The sequence below is a fragment of the Pongo abelii genome, chromosome 22 (genome assembly GCF_028885655.2).
Source record: "Pongo abelii isolate AG06213 chromosome 22, NHGRI_mPonAbe1-v2.0_pri, whole genome shotgun sequence".
Taxonomy (NCBI): Eukaryota; Metazoa; Chordata; class Mammalia; order Primates; family Hominidae; genus Pongo; species Pongo abelii.
The window spans coordinates 24,626,273-24,653,051 of NC_072007.2; the positions used below are offsets into that span (position 1 = coordinate 24,626,273).

A 26,779-nucleotide genomic window follows, 5' to 3' on the forward strand; every position below is an offset into this window, starting at 1 on the left:
ATGGCTGTATTTAATTCCTTTCAAAAGGATAGAATGATAAAATTTATTAATGTTTCTTGCTGTTCCAACATGATCATTACAAAATTTTCTATATAAACTGGAACTTTCAAATTTCATGCTCGAACTAAATCTGATATGAAGATGACTGTGGCCCCTTGGGAAGAATTATGATCCAACAATGAGAAGGCTTGGCCTTCATCTTTATGGTACATACATCATTCATTATAGATATCTATGTTTTATAATATACCTTGCCAGTATGAATTGGGTTTCTAGTACTAGGCTGATAAAACTGACACCTCAGCCTTCCGAAGCTGATAGATCTAAATATGGAATGCAGAGGCAATTATTGTGACCTATGGCTACAAACATAAACATTCCACATAACCCTCCACCACCACAACACCTACAAATGCACAAATTACCGTGGATATATCATTTCCTAAGGTTGAATTATAGGCCAGCCTACCCACAGGACAAGAAGCACCCCAAGATTAATTAATTTGAATAAATGCTGAGGTGTTTTCCTCCCAAAGTTTATGCCCACATTGGCCTTCCTGACTCACAGTTAAACTTCTCTTTGGGATAAAATGAGGCATGGGCAAAGCCTTCATAACTAAAACACCAAAAGCAATGGCAACAAAAGCCAAAATTGACAAATGGGATCTAATTAAACTAAGGAGCTTCTGCACAGCAAAAGAAACTATCATCAGAGTGAACAGGCAACCTACAGAATGAGAGAAATTTTTTGCAATCTATCCATCTGAAAAAGGGCTAATATCCAGAATCTACGAAGAGCTTATACAAATTTACAAGGAAAAAAAACCCATCAAAAAGCGGGTGAAGGATATGAACAGACACTTCTCAAAAGAAGACATTTATGCAGCCAACAAACATATGAAAAAAAGCTCATTTTCACTGGTCATTAAAGAAATGCAAATCAAAACCACAATAAGATACCATCCCACACCAGTTAGAATGGTGATCATTAAAAAGTCAGGAAACAACAGATGCTGGAGAGGATGTGGAGAAATAGGAATGCTTTTACACTGTTGGTGGAAGCGTAAATTAGTTCAACCATTGTGGAAGACAGTATGACAATTCCTCAAGGATCTAGAGCCAGAAATACAATTTGACCCAGCAATCCCATTACTGGGTATATACCCAAAGGATTATAAAACATTCTACTATAAAGACACATGCACATGTATGTTTATTGCAGCACTATTCACAATAGCAAAGACTTGGAACCAACCCAAATGCCAATCAATGATACACTGGATAAAGAAAATGTGGCACATATATACCATGGAATACCATGCAGCCATAAAAAAGGATGAGTTCATGTCCTTTGAAGAAACATGGATGAAACTGGAAACCATCATCCTCAGCAAACTAACACAGGAACAGAAAGCCAAACACGGCATGTTCTCACTCATAAGTGGGAGTTGAGCAATGAGAACACATGGACACAGGGAGGGTAACATCACACACTGGGGCCTGTCAGGGGGTGGGGGCCTAGGGGAGGGGTAGCATTAGGAGAAATAACTAATGTAGATGACGGGTTGGGATACAGCGAACCACCATGGCTCATGTATACCTATGTAAAAAACCTGCATGTTCTGCACACGTACCCCAGAACTTAAAGTATAATAAAAAAAAACCTATCCTCAGATTGAATGATGCTGTAAATGTGAAAGAACCTGTCTCAGTGCTAGCTACATAGAACAACTTCAATAAATATTTGCTGAAAAAGTGAGCCATGCCTCCAAATAGATGCTCTAAACAATTACAGACAGAGCTACCATATTACGACCACTTGATAACCACTGTTGATTGTACAATTATCTTTTCTACTTCTTCAAGCATATGGAGAAGTACAGAGCTTTGTCACCATTCTCTCCACTTATCCTGCCTAATTGCCTCATAAACCTTGCTCCATTAATAATCCTATATTAGTCTGGTATTTTCAATCACTTATTCTCCAGTGTCTTTCTCTCTCAGGCCATAATTATGGTTGGGGCTCTCACATACTTAAATGATCCCCATTTACCCTGCCTGACCTTTTGATAACTGTCCTATTGTCATCTTTCAGGTCAGAATATTCTAGAAAGAAGATTCTGTATTCACTCCCTTTCTGAACAACTGTCTATGAACTCTTTTTTTTTCTTTTTTCTTTTTTTTTTTTTTTTTTGAGATGGAGTTTCACTCTTGTTGCCCAGGCTGGAGTCCAGTGGCACGATCTTGGCTCACTGCAACCTCTGCCTCCCCAGTTCAAGCGATTCTCCTGCCTCAGCCTCCAGAGTAGCTGGAATTACAGGCAGGCACCACCATGCCCGGCTAATTTTGTATTTTTAGTAGAGACAGGGTTTCTCCATGTTGGTTGGGCTGGTCTCGAACTCCCAACTTCAGGTGATCCACCTACCTTTGCCTCCTAAAGTGCTGAGATTACAGGCATGAGCCACCGCACCCAGCCGCTGAACTCATTTTAAACTGGCTTCTCCTTTACAACTACAAAAAATGTGGCAACTAAGGCTACCACAAGCTTCTTAGCTGCTCCTTTCAATAAATGTGGTTCAAAATTCATATAACTTTATTTTTATTTTTGTTTAGTGATACTTGTCTTCCTGGAACTCACTTAGCTTCAATTACACAAAATCCTCCAAGTTTTCCTCTTTCTGGTTTTTCTTTCTTAATCTGTTCTTCTAGTTCATTTTTCTCCTCTTCTTCATAATTCTTTCCTTGATTCCTTCCTTTTCTCAGTCTGCATATACTTTCCTTGAGTGATCTCAACCTTCTTCACAGTTTTAATCTCACCTATGTCCCTAAATTTCTCTCTAACACTAGTTACTCTTCAGTCTTCCTATAAAATATTTGCAGCTGTTCCTTGCTAGGTACTCCACAGGAACTTCAAACTCCACATGTTCAAAATGGAATGTTTCTTTAAATATTGTCATCCAGCAGTAATTTAAATTATGCTCATTACCAAACAATTCCCAAGATTTGTTCATTCTAAGTCATAAATATGTCTGGAATCTGTCTCTTCCCCTCAATCCCCACCACTCTCCCTGAGCTCATGTCTTTGACAGTTATGATACTGTAAATTTTATTCTCTTGGTTCCTCAATCTTCTCCTTGAATATGTCTCTCTGTTACTAACATAAGAACAAAATAAAATCTTTTGCTTGGCTAATTCACTCAGACTTCTTGTAATCTTCTATCATGGCCGCACGATTTATTCATTCATTCGAGAAATCTTTATTATAATTACTTAATATGTGTTCTTGTAAATGGCAGAGATATAATGATGAATAAATGATGGTCACTAAACTTGTGAAATTTACAATCTAGTAGAGAGGAAAAGCAAACAAAAAAGGTTACAAAAGTGGTAGATGTTATGTATTTAGGATATATATATTCAGTACAGCAGAGGCATTAGAGAATGAGTGGATGACTTTTCTGATTCTTAGGCCCACTGATGCCACACTGGACTCTTGAAAGAACAGAATGATGAGGAAGGGAAATTTTTTTTTTCTCATCTTGTATTTTAGGTTCAGAGGGTACATGTGCAGGTTTGTTACATGGGTATAATGTGTGTCATTGGAGTTTGGTATACAAATGATTTCATCACCCAGGTAGTGAGCATAGTACCTGATAGGTAGTTTTTTTACCCTCACCATCCTCCCACCCTCAAGTAGGCCCTAGTGTCTATTGTTCTCATCTTTGTATCCATGTGTGCTCAATGTTTAGTTCCCTCTTGTAAGTGAGAACATGGGGTATGTGGTCTGCTGTTCTGCATTAATTTGCTTAGGATAATGGCCTCCAGCTTCATCCACGTTGCAGCAAAGGACATTATTTCATTTTCTTTTCTGGCTGCGTAGTATTCCATTGTGTATGTGTACCACATTTTCTTCATAATCCACTATTGATGGGCATCTAGGTTAATCCCATGTCTTTGCAATTGTGAATAGTGCTGGCACGAACATATGGGTGCATGTGTCTTTCTGTTAGAACGAGTTATATTCCTTTGGGTATATACCGGAAATCGGATTGCCAGATGGATGGTAGATCTGTGTTAAGTTCTTTGAGAAACCTGAAAAGTGAGTTTTGAAAAGCCTTGTGCTCTAGATAAACCAAATTACTTAAGATTTCTTTTATTCCCTCTCTCCTTTCTTATGTCGTATAACTACACATATTGATCCTAATTAAAATGTCTCCTCTTTCAGACACCCAATTCACCCCTTCTAAGCCATCTCAAAAGTCATCTATCATGCAGACCTTTTATGACTCTCCCCAAAACTAAATCATTCTCTTCTCTCTGATCCATAGCTTATTGGTAACTCTAATCTACACTGTAGTCATTTGCTTCCACTTCAGTTATTTAGAGGGAGGAGTTATGTGTTTTCCATCTTCACATCCTGATTTCTGGCAAATAACAACCAGAGTTTCCATTATCATCTGTTGAATGGTTACAGCACACCAAGTGTTTGATGTACATTATCTCTAATTTTCACAATAATCCTTAACTGTAAACATTATTATCATGCTTATATCTGACTAAGGGGCAGAGAGGCTGTGTTTACCTAGCTCAATACAGTTAGTAAGTGGTGAAGCTGAGTTTGAAATTTAGGTGTCAGTCTCTCTCCAAAACCTATATATTCTTATTGATGAACTACAATATCATCCTAGTCGATAGTGAAGGAATGTTGAAAGGATAAATAGATGGATTCATGAATAAATCAGTGGTTGAGTACATGATCTTCTAGAGTTGAACTAATAAAATATTAGCACAAGCTCCATACCCATTAGCTTCTTCTCATATGTGAGATAATACTCAAACCCACAAAATTTTATTGTAGTCTTGCTGCATATATCCTAATCATCTGTCTTGATCTGCTTATGTCTTATATAGACATATACACAAAAATAATTGCTTTTTTAAATGAAAACTTCCATATCATAAGAGTCCACCTAGTAGAACATAAAATACTGCAGCTGAACACACATAATTACATTACATAATTATGCTATGTAATGCCACATAAGGATTATCAATAGATTAAAAAGTTTTTTTGTCCACATAGAAAACAATCTGATAAACAAAATGTGATTATTGCTGTCATTAGATATACTTTAGAAAGATATTTTCACTTGTTTCAGATCTTATACCTAATATCCTAAGTTATGTTGTAACTTCATCACATGTAATGTGTGATATATAAATACCCAAATAGGAATAAATCATATTTTGGTGTCATTTGGTGTTTATCTTGCCTGGAAATCCTAGAAACCAGAAATCAGAGGGTGACAGAAAATTCTCAGTTTTGTGCATTTTGTATATAACTTTCATAAGCAAGTTCTATAATTTGCAACCTCATGAAGACAAAGAAAAGTTGAGGCTGATTATGTCTACTAAATAACTACTTTGGGTATACTGCTATAGTTAATGTCCAGTGAGATTTTAGTATTAACTTACTATGGCTTCCATATTCCTCAGCATACATTAAACTATGCTGCAGTAACACATAAACCCCCTAATTCCAAGGATATGGTAGGTTAAATAATGATATCTGATATGACGTGGATGTTTGTCCCCTCCAAATTTCATGTTGAAGTTTGACCCCCAATGTTGCAGGTGGGCCTAGTGGGAGATGTTCAGGTCATGGGAGCTGATACCTCAAGAATGGCTTGGTGTTGTCTTCATGGTAGTGAATGAGTTCTCACTCTATGAGTTCAGGTGATGTGCTGGCTCCCTCTTTGCCTTCAACCATGACTGTAAGCTTCCTGAGGCCTCACCAGAAGCCAAACAGATGCAGGTGCCATGCTTGCACAGCCTACAGACCCATGAACCAAATAAACCCCTTTTCTTTATAAATTACCCAGTCTCAAGTATTCCTTTATAGCAATGCAGAATGGCCTAATATAGTCTCCAATGGTGTCCATATCCTAATCTCAAGAACCTGTAACTATGTTACCTTATTTAGCAAGAGGGACTTTGCAGATTAAGTTAAGGATGTTGGAATGGGGAACTATGCTGGATTATTTGGGTGGGTCCAAGTAATCACACAGATCCTCATAAGATGGAGGCAAGGTCAGAGCGAGAGAAGAAAATGTGAAATTAGAAGCAGCAATCAGGGAGACAAGGAGAGGAAAACACAGATTTGAAGATGTTATGCTGTTAGCTTTGAAGATGAAGGAAGGAGCCACAAGCCAAGGAATACTGGTATCCTGTAGAAGCTGCAAAAAGCAAGGAAATAGATTCTCCCCAAGAGCATCTAGTAGCACTATACAGCTTTGACAACATCTTGATTTTAGAACTTCTCAATCCCACAACTATAAGATAATAAATTTGCTTTGTTTTAAGCCACTTAGTTCATGGTAATTTGTTATAGTAACGATAGGAAACTAAGATAAAGGTCCTTAACATAAAAAAGAGTTACCACTTTAGACATGCCACATGTCTATCACTGGTCAGTGGCAGGGGCTTTTCCTTATATAGTCACTTAAGAACTCCGGTAGACATAGATTCTACTATTTGCAAAATCACTGGTCACCATAGCAGGAAGAAGAAAGTATACGGAGAGCTCAGACCCATTCTTCTATACTTTGGTCTAGATGGTAACACATGTCACTTCTGTTCATTATCCATTGGCCAGGAAGTCAAATAATCTGGCAAACTACAGAGAGTTGACAAGTGTAACCTCCTAAGAGCCTGAAGGGAAAGAAGAACTGGATTTTAATCAGCACTGAATTTGACATTTTAATGTCTACCTTAGCCTCATACTAGGGACACCATGAAAATATTGAGAAAAGGAGGAAAGAAATGTTTCTTACCTGATGGGTCTAGGTTCCTCTCTTTCATAGTTCCAGATCTGCTCTTCTGTGCCAGTGTGTGTTGAAATGACATGCTCCTTATGTTACCAGAGCCTATATTGTTAACTACAGAGAATTCTCAATATCTGAAATTCTTCACATTTAGATGTCATGCAAAGAATATTAACTCTTTCTACAGCTCTAGTTATTGCAATGCTGTACACAATCAACGATTTTAAAAAATTTGTTTCTCCAAAGTTGCAAGTACAAATCATGCTGAGCCTTGCATCTCCTTATTTGTCAGCTTTATTGCTTTCTGTATCATATTTGATCCATGCTTCAGAACAGTGGAAAGATATAACCCACTTTTTCTTTTCATAGATGACAGCAAAGCACAGGTAGGGCAAAATCTGAAAACAGCTCCCAACACAGTTGGACACCAACCCTGCTAGAGTACTCTAGAGTGGATGCTTAACCATGTCATGCAAATTTTTTGTATTTTTTTTGCATATGTACCTTACAATATTCACATTTGGCTGTAATGGTATAGTATATGTAATTAAATGTGATAGATAAGCAAAATATTTTTAAATGTTTCCATAAAAGGGAGACAATATTAAAATAATAACAACTGACCACTCTATGATACATGGACTCCTAAGACAGGCCCCATTGATCCCTGCCTCCTATATAATCTCATACCCTTGTGTGATATCTTTCCCTTGAGTATGCCCTGGACTTAATGACTTGTTTCTAATGAATTGAATATAACAAAAGTGATGGGATGTCATTTCAGTCCTTAAGTTGCAAAGTTGCAAAAGAATCTTCCTTGCAGATTCTCTCTCTCTTGCTGTTTTTGATGAAGCAGGCCGCTATGTAGAAGTGGCCAGGTGGCAAGAAACTGAGGTTAGCCTCTGGCCTACAGTCAGCAGGAAACTAAGGCCCTCTAACCAAGAGCCTGCAAGGAATTGAATTATGCCAACAACAAAGTGAGTGAGCTTGCAAGTGGATCTTTCCACAGTTGATCCTTGAAATTAGACCTCAGCCCCAGATGTCACTATGATTGTAGCCTGTGGAAGATCCTAAGCAGAAAATCCAATTAAGTTTTACCTACATTCCCAGCCCACAGAAACTGTGAGATACTCAGTATGCTGTTTTAAGTCATTTAGTTTGGGGTAATTTATTACATAGCAGCATATAATTAAGACACTAGACATTTTGTTTCTTCGGGATTTTTGTTTTTGTTTTTCTTTATTTTTTATGTTGTTCCAACGTGTTTGCTTTTTCCTCTTTTAATAGGTTCAAGAATAGTGAGAAAAAGGAAAATTAAAATGTTGGAGTAAATGGTTTTAGCAATAATAAAATGTAGATTCAATTTTTTTAATTTTTAAGAATAAAATTCTGTAAGAGATATTTATTTTTAAAGGGAGTTGCTCTAGAATCTAGACATTAATATGTCCCCAAAATGTGTTTACAGATTTCTCCATTCACACACACAAAATCTAATTTCTACCTTAGTTTACAGAAATCCACCCTTTGTGTAAGGTGAGTTATACCTAATGGAAGTTTATCACTTTCTTATTAAAGAACTCTATGTCTTTGGTCTCTTCTTCCTAATGAATATCAACATTTGAGGGGAAAGATATACAAGCAGGAGGGAAAAGTGATCTGAAATAAAGACTTGAATATTGTTATTAGATTTATACTATGTTAAGATGAATTGCTCTCTCATGGAAAGACTCAATAACTTATGCCTAAGAATAATATAATAATCACAATGATAGCCATATTGGTTGTTTTGAATTTGGGTATCAGAAGAACATAGGTCTTTAAACTATTAGGCATATCTTTTCTGCTCAACACAATTTCTTTACATTTTATCCCTTTAAGTCCTTTAAAGCTTATCACACAGAAAAAATAACAGTCTGGGAGAGGAAGACTAAAGAAATCAACTTTCTTCAGAGCACATATAGATTTATTGTAGCCAATTGATGACACTGCAAAACTGGCACAAAGGCAAACACTTAATAAATAAATGAAAATCACAGTGGATCAGTTCAGTGCTGTATGTTTTGAACCAGGTCCTCAAAGGCAAGTCATCATCAGAAGAAAGAAAAATGCATTTAAGGAGTGTTAATTATTGTCTATCTCCAAGACCAAAATAAAAAAAGCTTAAAACTTTTAGACTGTTAAAAATCTACTATACTAGGATATTAAAGTATTTTAAAGAAAATGAGATTTATGCTTAATAAAAAAATTCCCATTAAACAGCAAACTATTAGAAGAGAAAATCATTCTGAATCTCTACACTTCTCAATCCAAATAAAATCCCATGAGCTATAATTCAGTAAAAAGCTCTATATTTTGGATCCTGAAGCTTGACTCATAATTGAAAGGAAACCCTTCTAATTCATGATTGCTGGTCTCACATACATTACAGAGTAACCTTTACTGTAGTTTCAAAGTTTAAGATTTTATTTACCATAGTTTTTGCGAGGTCATCAATTGACACAATGTAGTGGCTATTTGTGAAAGACAACAATTTGAACTGCTACTTGAAATCAATTGGAAACCAGTCCAGTCTCTAGAGGACACTTGCAATATGCTTCACGGGGCTAACCCCATTAAGCATCAAATGCAGTTACAAACTCAGCACACTAAATGAAGCTTTCTTGTTGCACAAGAGAATAACTTCACATGAATGACAATTTCTGTAATGCTTAGGCTTGACAAAATCTTTAACCTTAAGTGTAATACTAATCAAAAGAATTCCAGGAAATATTGTTTACACATTATCATCTGGAACTAGCTGATAAGGATTGAGAAGTTTGTCAATAATTAGGTGCTCTGGCTTTTATATAACTTACAAGTAGAGTTGTCAACTCTAAAATCTAGGGAGTTTGGTAGCTCTGTTAAGTTGGGGAAAATGTAGATCCCCAGCCTCAGTATTCTCATCTCTAATATGGGAATTCTGGAACAAATGATCCTGTATCAATACACTATTGCTGTACAACAGATTAAGCTTAATTGCTGAAGACAACCACTTATTATTTTGTTTCAACTCAGGGACTGGCTCAGCAGCTCTGCTGCTCTGGGCCATGCTCACCTGCTCTCAGCTGGGCTCACTCATGCATCTGCTATCAGCTGGCTGGTTAACTGTAGTTAGTTCATCTTGATGGCATCATTGGGGAAACTCAGCTCTCTTTCACTGGACTTCTCTTATATTTCTCCAGCAAACTGGAAAGGGCGTGTTCTCATGGCAGGGGCAGGAGTCTACAAAAGAAAGCAGAAATGCAGAAACACATTTCAGGCATCTGCTTGCATCAGTTCCACTAAAATTCCATTGTTCTCGTCACGTAGCCAACTTAGAATAAGAATGGGGAGGTCACTACCAAAGGGCATGAAATAGAAAGGCATGAGGCATGGAAAATTAGATCCATTAGTATAATCACCTTACAATAATCTTAAAGTTGCTTTTCAGCAGATAATTGTTTGAGTATAGGTTTTTTAAAAGAGGCATCCAACACAAAATACTGGAAAATATACTGTGAGTGCGGAGGGAATATAAGAGAAAGAAAATCAACTACCTCTTCTCTGCCAATAAGTCTTTGTGTAATTAGATATGAAAGGCCCGCACTTGAAAAAAGATCAGATATATTTTAATTAAAAGTGAGTACCTTACAACTGACTGATCTACCTTTTATGCATTTTTCTCTTAACATTTTTCTGTCAAATTTTTCAAAATATAATAACCAAGCAAGGAAAATACAACAGATAACTATGTTTGATGAATGCCTGATTACATACATTCATTTTCACTTCTCATTCTCATTCAAGTAAGAGCAAAAGAAACATGAATGGGGAGAAAAGGGGAGTAATATAGTATTTTTAAAAAGAAAGAATATTGGGGGTTTTATTTTTACACATTTCCTTTAATGCCAATCAGAGACCCATTATAATATCGAAGGGCATCTTTTGTTTGGTGTAGTTGTACTGATAGATAGTGAGGAGTAATCTGAACCAAGTACATTGCACTGTGATGTCATGCCCAGGAACTGTTTTATAAACCACTACGAGATAAAAGAACTCTTCCCTTATTGACTTCTTCTTTTAGGACTCTAGAGGAACCCTATTAAATTTCATCTTCAAATTATGCCCATAGACAGTCTTAAAATTCAAGGTTATAAGTCATAATCTTGGCCACTGGTTAAATCACCCAGTAATAAAAATGCATTTCTTCCCTGTTTTGTAGGATAACCCTGAGAACTAAGGTATGGTAAAGGACAAAGCTATGTAAGCACATATAAATCACAGTTAGGTTTTTGCAGTAGGTCATGATATTTCTGCCTCCAACCCCTCTCTTCTTTTCCTCTGAGGTAGATTCTAAAACTTTGAATTAACACATTTACAGTGATGTTTATACCTTTATACTTTACAAATCATTTAAAGTAATACAGTATTCAACTCTATAATTCTAATTTTCTAATAATTCCTCAATTGAGTTAAAAGTTATGACCAATTTGACTAATGCATGAAAAATTAACTGACTTATCAGAGGTCACATCAATCAACCACTCTGCCAAGACGAGAAATCTCATAGTTTGGCTGTTGAAGCATTTATTTAACTAATATCCCTGGAGGAGTCAAGCTATAGCAGACCTTTACATATTCAAAATGTCTTGAAGGCTCATCTTTTAAAAGTTGTCTTAGTCTGTATGGGCTGCTATAACAAAATATCATAAATAGGGTAGCTTATAAGCAAAAGAAATAAAAATAAATAAATAAATTTATTTCTCATAGTTCTGACGGCTGGGAAATCCAAGATCAAGGCACTGACAGATTTGTTGTCTAGTGTAGGCCCACTTTCTGGCTCATCAATGACATCTTGCTATGCACTCACATGGTGGATGGGGTAAGAAGTCTCTCTCTGGCATCTTCTGGAAGAACTCTAATCCCATTTGTGAGGGCTCCTCCCCCAAGACCTAATCATTTCCCAAAGGCCCCACCTTCTAATACAATCACCTTGGGGGTGAGGATTTCAACATATTTGGACATAAATGTCAGACCATAACAAAAATCATTTTATATTCTATGTCATAACATGACCCTCTTAAGATAGCATAAAGGCATTTGGAATTTCTAATCTTCTTTTATTCCCAGTCCACACGTAAACTGGCACAAGAGGAATAAGCTGTAGGCTCATCCTGTGGTTTCAATAACCCATATCCCACTGCCATTTGTTCCAGTTCAGGAAACATGACCCTAAGCCAATCTGTGCTGCACTGTTTGTATTATTCCAACAATCAAAGTTTCATTTTTTCTATCAGTCCGTTTTCACACTGCTGATAAGGACATACCAGAGACCGGGAAGAAAAAGAGGTTTAATTGGACTTACAGTTCCACATGGCTGGGAAGGCCTCAGAATCACAGTGGAAGGTGAAAGGCACCTCTTACATGGTGGTGGCAAGAGACAATGTGGAGGAAGCAAAAGTGGAAACCCCTGATAAACCTGTCAGATCTTGTGAAACTTACTATCACAAGAATAGCACAGGAAAGACCAGCCCCCATGATTCAATTACCTCCCCCTGGGTCCCTCCCACAACACGTGGGAATTCTGGGAGACATAATTCAAGTTGAAATTTGGGTGGGGACACAGCCAGACCATATCATTCTGCCCCTGGCCCCTCCAAATCTCATGTCTTCACATCTCAAAACCAATCACGCCTTCCCAACAGTCCCCCAAAGTCTTAACTCATTTCAGCATTAACCCAGAAGTCCACAGTCCAAAGTCTAATCTGAGACAAGCAAATCCCTTCCACTTATGAGCCTGTAAAATTAGAAGCAAGCTAGTTACTTCCTAGACACAATGGGGGTACAGGTATTGGGTAAATACAGCAATTCCAAGTGAGAGAAATTGGCCAGAACAAAGGGGTTACAGCGCCCATGCTAGTCCAAAATCCAGCAGGGTAGTCAAATTTTAAAGCTTAAAAATGACTTTTTTTGACTCCTGATCTCATATCCAGGTCATGCTGATGCAAGGGGTGGATTCCCATGGTGTTGGGCAGCTCTGCTCCTGTGTCTTTGCAGGGTACAGCCCCCCATCCCAGCTGCTTCCATGGGCTGGTGTTGAGAGTTTGTTGCTCTTCCAGGCACATGGTACAAGCCATCAGTAGATCTACCATTCTGGGGTCTGAAAGATGGTGGTCCTTTTCCCACAGCTCCACTGGGCTGTGCCCTAGTAGGGACTTGGTGTGGGGGCTCCAATCCCAAATTTCCCTTCCACACTGCTCCAGCAGAGGTTCTCCATGAGGGCCCCACTCCTGCAGCAAACTTTTGCCTGGGCATCCAGGCATTTCCATATATCTTCTGAAATCTAGGTGAGGGTTCCTAAACCTCAATTCTTAACTTCTGTGCATGTGCAGGCTCAACACCACACGGAAGCTGCCAAGGCTTGAGGCTTCCACCCTCTGAAGCCACGGCCCAAGCTCTACATTGACCCCTTTTCAACCACGGCTGGAGCAGCAGGAAAACAGGACACCAAGTCCCTAGGTTGCACACCTCATGGGCACCCTAGGCCTGGCCTGGCCCACAAAATCACTTTTTCCTCCTGGGCCTCTGGGCCTGTGATGAGAGGGGCTGCCATGAAGGTCTCTGACATGACCTGGAGATATTTTCCTCATTATCGTGGGGATTAACATTAGGCTCCTGGCTACTTATGCACATTTCTGCAGCTGGATTGAATTTCTTCCCAGAAAATGGGTTTTTCTTTTCTATCACATTGTCAGGCTGCAAATTTTCCAAACATTTATACTCTACTTCCCTTATAAAACTGAATCCCTTTAACAATACCCAAGTCACCTCTTGAATGTTTTGCTGCTCAGAAATTTCTTCCATCAGATACCCTAAATCATCACTCTTGAGTTTAAAGTTCCACAAATCCCTAGCGGAGGGGCAAAATGCCACCAGTCTGTTTGGTAAAACATAACAAGAGTCACCTTTGCTTCAGTTCCCAACAACTTCCTCATCTCCTCCTCTGAGACAGCCTCAGCCTGGACCTTATTGTCCATACCTCTATCAAGCTTTTGGTCAAAGCCCTTCAACAAGTCTCTAGGAAGTTCCAAACTTTCCCACATTTTCCTATCTTCTTCTGAGCTCTCCAAACTGTTCCAACCTCTGCCTGTTACCCAGTTCCAAAGTTGCTTCCACATTTTTGGGTATCTTTTCAGCGGTACCCCACTCTCAGTACCAATTTACTGTATTAGTCCATTTTCACACTGTTGATAAAGACATACCCAAGACTGGGAAGAAAAGGAAGTTTAATTGAACTTACAACTCCATGTGGCTGGGGAGGCCTCAGAATCATGGCAGGAGGTGAAATGCATTTCTTACACGGCAGCAGCAAGAGAAAATGAGGAAGAAGCAAAAGTGGAAACGCCTGATAAACCCATCAGATGTCATGAGACTTATTCACTATCATGGATAGCATGGGAAAGACCAGACCCCATGATTCAATTACCTTCCCCTGGGTCCCTCCCACAACATGTGGGAATTCTGGGAGATACAATTCAATTTGAGATTTGAATGGGGACACAGCCAAACCATATCAATGTTAAAACAAAATCCTAACATAATTTTTTGTCTTACATATTGAACTTGGAATTCCTGACTTTTTATTTACTTGGAACTTCAAAAATTGTTACAGATATATCACTTTTTTTTCTGTCAGGACCTAATTCTTATTTTAAAAAGTTACATGATGTCAGTTTCAATTTCTCTTGAGATTTCACTTGGGTAACACAGACTATCACAATTTTGCCTTTAATTCACTCTCTGGTGAATTGCTCTGCTCTATCATTAAGGTTTTGAGCCTACCTTTATAAAATGGGCACAAAAAGGAAGTAAAAATTATGGTTCTTACATTCACTTCTTATGCATGTAAGAAAGGATGGAAAGATGATTTGGAACTATATTACAAAATGAGTCAGAATCTGCTTACTAGTCCTGGAGGTCTTTCACAAACTCTCAAATTCTTGGGAAAACACAGCACTCTTTTAAAATGTCATGTTACACGGCCATTCACTGCCTATTCTACTACTATACTCAAGCCCATGATTTCAGAAAGTCCCTCTCAAAAGGAGGTTCAGAGTGCAACTAGATTTTTATAACTACCATTTAGATCATCAAAATAGAATATGCCTCTTTGCTCTTAATTTACTTTTCATTTCTATTTGGTGGGGAGTTCATCACTAAAATCCTCCCTGGAAAGTTTGCAAAGATAGAACTTTGGTTGAGGATGGAGGCAGAGGTAGCACTGACCAATCCAGACTGCAGGGGTCACTTCACAGGTCTTGAGAAAAAATAGTGGTAGGAAGGGAAGTAAGTAGGAGAGAGGAATTAACCAAAGAGAAGTAAAACATGTCTTCATGTCTTATTTAAACTAGTGGAAGCAATGAAAATTTAGCAGCCATTGTTTTTCTCTTTATTCCTTAGTTATAAAACTAAAGAGTAAACTATATTTTTAGGTTAGCTTTTAATTTATGGGAAAGGGAAAGAAACCTAAAAGAAGCCCCCTACTGGCCACTCTAATTTCTGCCCTATTTGTTCCTTAAAAAAAATAAAAAATAAAAATATCCCTACATTTAAGACATAATTTAACCTTCTATTGTTAACTGAGATTTATCATTGTTATAAATGCAATATACAAATATAAATCCCTAAAGGCATTTCAGTAATTTGTCTTTTATGACAAGAAGAAAATTAGTCTTTGAAAGGTATGTATCTTATTTTAAATTTGCATTTAAAAGTCTCACTGGTAGATTAGTTTTGTTATTTTGCTCTTAATCTGAGCACAAAATAAGTTTGTTTTGATTATCTCAAACTCTGGGAGGTCTTTAAAATTAAATAACAAATCAGAGTTTTATTCAAAATTATTTACAACAACAGTCTTTTGTCTTATTCTAGAAAATTAAGGGGACTACACATAGCAAAAATCCTGAGGCTGTGTTTGTTTCACACTGTTACTTGAATCTATGATGAAGTCATTTCACAGGCTTATTCTTTAGAAAATAAAACTCCTTAGGGCAGACTGACCCGAGTTGCACAGGAATGTAAATAAAAATGATTATTTCTCTCTTTACATAAGACAAATATTTTACTACATTGCGTACTATAATAATCTTTCTCATGGCCAACACAGAAATATTAGCATCTACCAAATATGGTTAAATCCTCAAAGTCTACTTATAAAGTAAAAGCAGCACTGGAAATTGACATCACTTACATTTAGTCACATTTTCAAAAGAGCATGATTAATGAAACAGAAGTGTTCATGGAACGTGTGCACCATGTGCTAGTGACAGTTATATGAGAACGAACTACATGTAACATTTATCTTCCTTTTGCTCTGGTATCTCCCAAGTGAAACACTTGGGTGTGTATGAAAAGCGTAGGGAGAATGACAACTCATTTGGTATTGACTTGGCCTTTGTCCCAGCTCTCTCTTACATCATCAACCCCTTCCTCATCCCTGCTGTCACTGACTTCGAGAAAGCACATGGTTCAGCCATTTGACATCCTCTCTGTAAGACCAGGGATGAGTCTGCTATGCGTAGCTCTGTTTATTAAAACCTCCATTTTAAGAGGGTTACCTTTCTACATAAAACCCTTGACAACTCAGAGTTAGTGGTGTGAGCCTAAAAGTTGCCAGGACATGCTAAACTTTTCCTGAGAAAGAGTCCAGTCAACAATTTTATGACAATCCTTCTGACCTGAGCTTTGCTTAATACCATCAAGTAGGTCACAGGACAGTCAGGAGATTGGAAATGTATCACTTGATGAGGTTTTTCAGATTGATAACACGAGGGTAAGCAACTGTGTCATCTGGGAGGCTCCAAAGTCCCGGGTCCATTCAGGGCCAACTACAGCAGTGCCCCTTCCTAAGTCCAGGCCATTCCCACCAACCGAAGCCCAGCAGGGTGCAGCTTCCCAAAGCTAAATCTAAAAAGACCATAGCCAGCCCAGCTCAAAGTCCCAGGAAAAGGCAGTGTTGCCTAACAGTCATAAGACAGGTGGAAAATTCCCTGCGCCTGACACACACTGTTACAGACAGTGCTGCCTCATAGACGTGTAGAAGGCACATCAGGGAGAGTGTCGAGGTCAGGCCAGAAATTTCACATTAAATCAGGGAGGATTTGTTTGGGGCTCACATTTAGACAGAGAACAAAGACTTCTCTGTCATTTTTGTAGTTTTATTCATTTGTATTTGAAAATAGCAGTTCTCTCTCAGGCCTGACTGCATCCCTTTGATGGTAACTGAAGCTTTCCATTGCGGTGGTGCTCCTGACGGGGGCGACATTGAACCTGCTCAGGGCTCAGGGCTCCTCTTCCCGGCTCCGTGGCCTCCCCGAGCATGAGTAACACTATGGCCTGCACAGATGGGACTTCATTGTCCTTAAAAGGAAAAATGCCTGCATGACCAGAGTTGGACCAAGACAGAACAGGAGCCCCTGAGAAGTGCTAGGTACATTTTTTACTGTTTTTACTTACTATGGAAAGTACTGTTTACTTTCCATAGGAGATTATGAGAAGAACACAAAAGCACATTTATAAATAGTTTTCATGATTCATGTTATCAATGAAACCAGATGCTATTCTGAATCAAACAACCCTGAAGTGATGTGCAATTCTAATATCTGCTTAATTAATCAAAATATTCATTAATATATAAGAAAACACATTCTATTTGTGTTTTAGAGTACACATTTATCACATGCTCATAAATACTTAAATACAGGAGGTATGCTTGGCAGAGAAATTATTAACTTTTCAGAGATCTGCAGATTTTAGAAAGTTTTTGGGGGGGAATTAAATTTTAGTAAAACAACATTTTACTTTATCACAGAAAAATCAAATAAAATTATTTTCTAGATTCTGAAAGAAAAACAAATAGATTATAAACTGTAAATGCTTTTGTCTTATGATAACCTTGCTAGCTTTAGTAATTGTATAATATTATGAACCTTGGGAAACAGTGCAAAGCATCACAAAATTTTATATTTACATATATATTGACTAATAAACCTATATCTGTATTAGTGTTTAATATTGATTAAAATTGCTTATAAGTTTATATTAATAGGAAATACATCCTGATTTAGTAAGATTTTAATAACTACAATCATGTATTGCTTAACGATGGGAATATGTTCTGATAAATGCATCAGTAGGCAATTTCGTCATGTGAATATCAGTATCATGGTGTACTTACACAAACCTAGATGGTATAGCCTACTGCTTCTAAACTACACACCTGTACAGCATGTTACTGTATGTAGATGATTGCAACACAATGGAAAGTATTTATGAATCTCAACATAGAAAAGAAGATACAGTAAAAATATGGTATTATAATCTTATGGGACCATCATCATATATGCGGTCTATTGACTAAAATGTCATTTTGTGTGATAAGGGCATTTACTCCAATATTGCTTTATTAGATTGGCATCCTTGCTGACTCAAGACCCTTTCCTTATGTACTGATGACCACCTATTGATTCTCAGGAAGTCTTATATTCTCACTCTTGTGCCACCCTCAGTTATTTCCCTCTGCCTTTCACAGTTAACTGTCCACTTCTCCACTTCACACCACTAATCAACTGCTGTGAACTTGGCTTTCACCTTGATCTCAGCTCTTCCAAAAGTCAGCAATCATTTCCTAAATGCAAAATATAATGACCTTTTCCCTGTGTCCATCATACTTTGTATAACATTTGATATTGTAATGAGTTGAATTGAGTCCCTCTCGAAAAAGACAAGTTGAAATCCTAACCTTCAGTATCTCAGAATGTGACCTTATTTGGACACAGAGTTGTGGCAGATGTAATTAGTGATGAAATGAGGTCATACTGGAGCAGAGTTAGCCCGTGATCCAATATTACTGGCATCCTTCTAAGAAGATGGCCATCTGAAAACATATACACAGAGAGGACACACTGTGACAATGAAGGCAGAGACTGGAATTAGGCAGTTGCAAGCCAAGGAACACTGAAGATTGCCAGGAAACCACCAGAGGTTAAGAAGGGGGCGAGGAAGAATCTCTCACAAATGTAAGAGAGACTGTGGCCCTGTTGATGCCTTGATTTCAGACTTCTAGCCTCCAGAATTGTCATGTGATCAATTTCTTTGATTTTAGGCAGTTTATGGTGCTTCATTATGGCAGCCCTAGGAAACTGATAGTTACTACTGACCAAAGCTTTATTCTGCACTTACCACAATTTTTTAATTGCTCTTGTCCACAGGGTTCCATGCACCATATTTTTCCAGAAGCCTGGCTACAGATTTCATAGGATCACAGGATTCTTTACTGCCTCTCATCTCCTGTTTCCTTTTTTTTTTTCCAACAGGATTTAACTCTGTGTTACCCAGGCTGGAGTGCAGTGGCACAGTTACAGGTTCACTGCAGCCTCTCCAACTCCTGGGCTCAAGTGATCATTTTCCCTCAGGTGCCCAAGAAGCTAGAACTACAGGCATGCATCACCACACCCAGCTAATTTTTATTTTTTCGTACAGATAAGGTCTCGCTTTGTTGCCCAGTCTGGTCCCTAACTCCTGGCCTCAAGGGATCCTCCTGCCTCAGCCTACCAAAGCATTGGAGTTACAGGCATGCGCCAGCATGCCCAGCCTGATATTCCTTGAAAGACCTCAAACAATCCTACAGTATCAATTACCGCAAATATGTTAGGGCTGCTCCAGTTCATATCTACATCTTGAACCTCTCTAAGTCTCCATGGGCCAACCTCCTATGTTTTCCTGCAGCACACCAAAGTGAATAATATTCAAAAGGCTCATTCTCTCTTTCAAAGTTAGTAACTGTATTAGCTCATTTTCACATTGACATAAAGAAATACCTGAGACTGGGTAATTTATAAAGAAAAGAGGTTTAATTGACTCACAGTTTTGCATTGCTGGGGAGGGCTCAGGAAACAACAATCATGGCAGAAAGGGAAGCAGGCGGCAAGGACCTTCTTCACGTGGCGGCAGGAGAGAGAATAGTAAATGAGTGAAGAGGGAAAAGTCCCTTATAAAACCATCAGATCTCGTGAGAATTTACTCACTATCATGAGAACAGCATGAGGAAAATCACCCCCATGTTCCAATCACCTCCCACCACGTCCCACCCTCAACATGTGGGAATTATGATGATTACAATTCAAGACGAGATTTGTGGGGACACAGAGCCAAACCGTATCAGTAAACATTCTTTTTTCTATATCCCTAAGGCTAATCTTCCTGTAGGCGTTCTGCAGTGAGACTTGTCACCTCCTGTAACTTTATAATATTCTTAAAAGCAAGAAATACATCTTTGTGAATTCCTGTCTTAAAGTGAGTTGGAAAAGTCTTGAAAACTCTGACAAAATTGGCATGTTTTCCCTTTCCTTTCTCATTGGCTGGCAGTGAAATCTGATATCTTCTACATCCCAGGACTGCTTCCAAATGGAAACAGTATGAGAACAAGCCTTTCCCTCTCCCTCTCTCACCCCAGGTGAAGAGAAGGAAACCAGCTGGACAGAGACGCCTATGGGAAACTACAGATCAGAGTAAGATGAGGAGACCATAGTGAAGTAGGGAGTGTCTTCCTTTGGGGCCACCAGGAAGGTATCCACCTCTGCTCACCATTCAAAGATCTTTCTTTTGCAGGTTTAAACTAAATTTTATCCTGCTTTGGAACAATTTAACAGTATAATAAAGTTCTGAATTATCAGGAAAAAATATTTATTTATTTACTTATAATTTTTCATATGAAACTTGTTTCACGAATGGATAGAGAAAAAGCAATGATAAATTTTGATTTGAAAGTGACGATCTTGACAATGTTTAAAAACTACAACATTGGGATGGAATCCAGCCTGCTATTATAAAGGCATCCAAAAACGAACTATAACTTCAAAAAGAAAATTTTTTTTTCTGCATTTTGGCATCCAGAAAAATGGCATTTATATAAAAACAGAAAAGCTGTATTTGAGCCCTGCAATTCGGGGGAATTGGTTAGTTGAGGGTCTAATATAAAATGCAGTTTAAAAAAAGACTAAATACAAACTTTACAAACTAAAAAAGCAGACTCCCAGACTACTATTGAAACTCTTTTTACTTACGGATACTTCTCACTGCAAAAGTATCAAAATGGTACCACATTAAAGTAGTCAGGACCATCTTTATCCATCTGATAAACATCTGCATATCACCTGTATATACTATGGTGAAAGCTATAATTTAACATGTATTTCAGAACTATATATATATATATAATATATATATTTATGTAACCATGATCCTAAAACCTAATAAAGTCCACAAAATAAAACCCTAGATTTATTTATTTATTTATTTATTTATTTTTATTATTTTTTTTGAGACAGCATTTTGCTCTTGTTACCCAGGCTGGAGTGCAATGGCATGATCTTGGCTCACTGCAACCTCTGCTTCCTGGGTTCAAGTGATTCTCCTGCCTCAGCCTCCTGAGTAACTGGGATTACGGGCATGCACCACCACACCCGGCAAATTTTTTAGTAGAGATGAGGTTTCACCATGTTGGCCAGGCTGGTCTGGAACTCCTGACCTCAGGTGATCTTCCCACCTCAGCCTCTCAAAGTGTTGGGATTACAGGCATAAGCCACTGCACCCAGCCCCTAGACTTATTTAATTCATGATACAATACTAGAAAATTATAACCCAGGGAATATCTCAACTGTTTTTCTACATGTGACTGAGAACTTTCACTTGACTCACATAAGATTATCCAGGACTCCTAGATCTAGCTGTAGTACCATTCCTTTCTCTTCCACTCAAAAAGCAAATCAGAACAGCAAATGGTGACTTTGAGTTATTTTTCAAAAATAGTAAACAATTGGAAAAGATAAATAATTTAAATAGCATTTAAAAATTATTCACAATATATCCTAACAAGTGAGTAAACTACTATATTAATAAATAACAAACCATAGCAAGACTTTTGATTTCATTTTTAAAAGCAATTTTGAAATTGGTCGCTAGAATTTTTTATCACATCAATGGATTAGAGAAGGAAAACCATATGACCACTTTGATAAATTCCAAAATAATAACTGAAGAAAATGTCATGACAAGGTAAGGCTTATTGTTAAAAATGATTTAACATTTTTATCTAGTAAAACTTGTAAAAACCAAGAAGTAGGATTCTTCCTTAATGTGAAGACTATTTATCTTAAATCAATAGCTAGAATCATAATTAACTATGATTGTTATATGTTAAAATGTTTTAGGCAGTAAAATTAAAGCAAGAAACAAGATAAATATGCCTGCTAACATCATATATTTTGTTACTATGGAAGTTTTTGCCAAGAAGGCAAGAAAAGAAAGATACAACTTTGGAAAGGAGATAATTTAACATTATGTACAGATGATATGTGACTGTCTTTCACCAGATGCTGAGAACCAACTTAGAAACTCTGAGACTACAAGAGTTGAATAGTTGTCTGAGTTCTACCTGAGTAAGACATAGCTAGCCTTCACATACACTAGCGATTGTCATTTATAAAGAGTATAGGGAAATATTCCATTTATGATTTATAATAGAAATTTTAAAAATATATAGTATCAAAATAAGCTTGGAAAATATGTATGTCCTATATAAAGACAACTGAGAAAGTCTAAAGAAAACCAGCATAAGAATCTATAAATAAATAGAAGTCTAAATATATAATGTTTTAGTATAGGAAGCCACAATATTGCACACATGTGAAGTCTCCTCTAATTGTTTTACAGATTAAATACAACTCCAGTAAAAAAAATTTTTACAAGTTATTTTAATTTGACAAACTGAATTTTTTACATTACATAGGGGAGAATTTAATACATGAAAATATAGATAGCTATTTATGTGATATTACTATGAGAAGCTCTTTTTAAGTATTGATCCAAAACAGTGTTTTCACAGTGTGGTTTGTTAACTATTTCATCTAGAAGTAACTAGGTACTTGCTAGTAAACAGTTGCCAGAGCAACAGTTACTCTGATTATTAAAGGATATTGACCCAGGTTTATCATACCCTGAGGGTAGGTCCTGAGAATCTGTCTTAATGGGCACACCAAAAAATTCTGATGCACATTACATTTGAGAACCACTACCAAGCAGAATAAGGCTGATAGATTTACTACACAGTTTGTGAAAATTTCTATAAAATAAATACACAAAATCAGGCTGGGCACGGTAGCTTAAGCCTGTAATCCCAGCACTTTGGGAGGCTGAGGCAGGCGGATGACACCAGGAGTTAGAGACCAGCCTGGCTAACATGGTGAAACCCTACTAAAAAAATACAAAAATTAGCCGAGCGTGGTGGTGGGTGCCTGTAGTTCCAGCTTCTTGGGAGGCTGAGATACGAGAATCACTTGAATCCATGAGGTGGAGGTTGCGGTGTGCCGGGATGGCGCCACTGCACTCCAGTTTGGGTGATGGAGCAAGACCTTGTCTCAAAAAAATAAATAAATAAATAAATAAATACACAAAATCAAAAGTCAAAAGAAAACCTGTTTAGAAGCATTACTGTATAATAAAATAAAATATTTAATAATAATAAAAAAAAATCAGTAAGAAAAAATATGACTTTCCTCAAAGAAAAGTGGGCAAAGAATGAGGACAGCCAATTCACAAATAGAAGAATGAAAAGACAAAAAAGCAAATGAAAAAGAAAACAAAACAGTTGATACTCACTTGCAAAATAAAACCAGATGCAGCTTTCTTTACAAATTGAGAAAGATGTTTCTTAAGCATAATGACTAGTGTTGGCAAATGAACTTGTCCCTCTCAAATATCATGTGAGACTTTGGTTTGATACAATTTTACTGGAGAGTTATTTAGCAATGTGAATCAAGTATTTAAGAATTGTTAATTCCTTTTGACCTAGTAATTTTACTCCTTAGGAATTATCCCAAGAAAATAATCAGAACTGCACCAAAGATTTATATATGGATACATATACAAAGCACATATTTGCATATAAGGACTACACCCACAGATCCATAATCGTAAAGGCTCAGTCACTGACTGTTGGCTTTTAAACTTTTAAACTTTTAAACACAGATACATATCTCTGAGTCTAGTCTTTATATGCAAATATATATGTTTTGTATATTTATTTTTTTAGATATTTTATGTGGTTTATATTTATTCAATTTTTATATGCTTGGTTTAGAAGCATATAAAATGTTCACTTTTCAGAAAACATTAGGAATTAGTTATATTTTAGAAAGACATGTAGAATAGCACATTTCAATTTGGACTAGCCACTTTTCAAGTGGCCGGTAACCACATGTGGATAGTGGCTATCCTATCAGCATAGAGCTACACAAAGGGCATATGACTGCTTATTTTACTATACTTGAAATTTCTGTAGGTTTGAATTTTTTTTAAATAAAATATTGGCCAGGCACAGTGGCTTATGCCTGTAATCGGAACACTTTTGGAGGCCGAGGTGGGCTGATTACCTGAGATCAGGAGTTCGAGACCAGCCTGGCCAACATGGTGAAACCCCGTCTCTACTAAAAATACAAAAAAATTAGCCAGGCGTGGTGGCAGGTGCCTGTAATCCCAGCTACTCGGGAGGCTGAGGCAGGAGAATCACTTGAATCCGGGAGGCAGAGGTTGCAGTGAGCTGAGATCACGCCATTGCACTCCAGCCTGGGTGACAAAACCGAGACTGCTTCTCAAAAAAAAAAAAAGAGTTGGGAGAGGAAAGGCCTTTGAAAACAGTTGCAATCACATTCATTCTGCTTCAGACTGTTTACTCTTCTTAATTCCTGCTAACCATGGTTAATTCACTAGCATTTTTGCTTTTCAAGCAGTGACATCCATAAGACCATATTGTGGTCGTTCTATTCTTTGCATAGTTTCATGGTTCTTAGAGGAAAAAAAAAGATGTCACACATAACAAACAAACTAACCAGTAGTGACATTAAAATGAGAAAAGGGTTTTGGCGTGGCTCAAAAAAGCCATGTGTATAATTTTTAAATCAGTGCTGCAATTTGTGGCCCAGCAAGTGAGACGGCATTTTGCTTCCTCCTCAAGAACCCTTTGTTCTTGTCATGAACCAGAATCTAAGCTTCTGCACTCTGTTTCTGGGAGGCAGAGTCCTCTTTGACCTGATCTGTCTCCTTTGACAAGGAGACAGATTTTAGCTCGTCCAAAAAAAGATAACCCCTGCTGCTCCTTGTTTGGAAAAAACACATTCTCCTTCCTGGGAGAGGCTGAAAGAAGAATTGACTACAAAAGAGAATGTAACAAGTCTTCATTTTCAACTCATTTCCCTTTAATTTTTATGCCAAGTACAGCCGTGCCTTGAGTGATGTGGCAACAGGCTGAATTTCCCCTTCTTTCTCAGATTGTCTCTTATTTTGACAACGGCCTCTTTTCGTTAATAAGAAGTCAATGACATGTTCCTCTGTTTTCTTAACAAAAATCTGCACTGCTTGTGGATAGGTTGGTCACATACTTTTGCAGTCCACAATGCTGGGGACTAGGGGATAGGAAAAAACGTAGAGAAGCAGGTTTTACTGGGAAGAAAATAGTAGCAATGCAGCTACCCTAACTTGAATGGAACAAAGCTAATGCTTGTACTTCTTGTTCCTTTCAAATGCCTTTCTTGAATACCTAAGTTCTCATAGTCCTGGAGAATCTTGAGAAACAATAAAACTTTGTGATTGTTTTAGAACTTCAAAACTTCTGCACAGGATTGACTTGAAATATCAGAGAGGTTCTTGTGGAAGAGGATGTGAGGGTATCTTTTTAAGCCAGCTGTCACTACATAGCCAGACTTTTAAGATAAAATGCTAAGAAAAAAAAACTTATTTTAGTTCCTCAAAAGAAGGAAGGAAAAGAAAGGAAGAAATGAAGGAAGGGAGGGAGGGACAGAGAGGGAGGGAGGGTAGGGGTGAAAAAAACCACTTTGCTGCAGTTCACAAAAATTTGATTAAGTGTAATGAAAATTTGAATTTGTTGATAAAAGCACTCAGTTATTAAGTCTTTTTAACTTTACTCATATTTCCCACCATGAATATGTAACATGTATGTATATGTATCTGTATTTATTTCCAAACTTGAAGTTTAAAGGCAATCTCTATACCCTCTCCATATGCATTCTTTAAAATCAAATATAAAATATTTATTCAGAAGTTTTCTCTTCTTCAATCTTCAGTGAATGAAAATATAATTTTCTTTCTTCAGCAGAGATTGCACAGTGGCTTTAATCAAATCAATCCATTTCACCACTAGATATATAGAATATTTCCCTAAGGGCCACAAAAAGTCGAACTTGATTTGTCTTTGTCAAAGCAGATAAGTTGTTAAATGAAAGAAACAGTACCAGAATCCTTCCAACTAACTGAACTAGGAGAGAGGAATAAAGGAGATGAATTCTACATGCAAACATACATGTAATTTCTTTTTTCCTCATCTGTCTCTTGCTCTGTTTCCCCCAGTTCTGTCTGCAATAGCAGCCATACAGCACCTAGACTGTTGAGAGATACTGAAACTTGAAAGAAAAGGGAATGTACAACGTGCAAATGCAATATCATTATTCTATAACTTTGCAAATAATTTTATTACCTGAGACACCATGGTTTCTTTGTCTTCTTTTTTTGTGTCCCATTCTCTGCCTCTAGCTGTGGGTCTGTCTCTCTCTCACACATGCTCACCTAGAGGGGCATACATATTAATAATGTGTGGGAATTTCTTACTTAAAGCTACTTCCTCTTCAAACCAAGGATAGTAGAATACCTGGATCCAATAAACAAATGATCTTGTCTCGACATCTAAAATAAATAATCTGGCAGAACACTGTAAATGAATACTTAATAGCAAAACTTAATAATAAGGGAATACACAAAGAAGTGCAAAAGTAGGAAGTTTTCTTGTATCACTTCCTCATGCCAAAAAC

The 26,779-nt window shown here is 37.4% G+C and overlaps 1 long non-coding RNA gene across 1 annotated transcript; it reads right to left on the reverse strand.

The window, feature by feature from the left end:
- Positions 1-8,245: 8,245 nt before the first annotated feature.
- Positions 8,246-26,654, reverse strand: LOC129052417 (uncharacterized). Its single transcript, XR_008517420.2, has 3 exons — positions 26,449-26,654; positions 19,766-19,837; positions 8,246-10,085 (listed from the first exon to the last, which is right to left on the reverse strand). It is a non-coding gene; the product is annotated as an uncharacterized LOC129052417 (long non-coding RNA).
- Between the last annotated feature and the right edge of the window lie 125 nt (positions 26,655-26,779).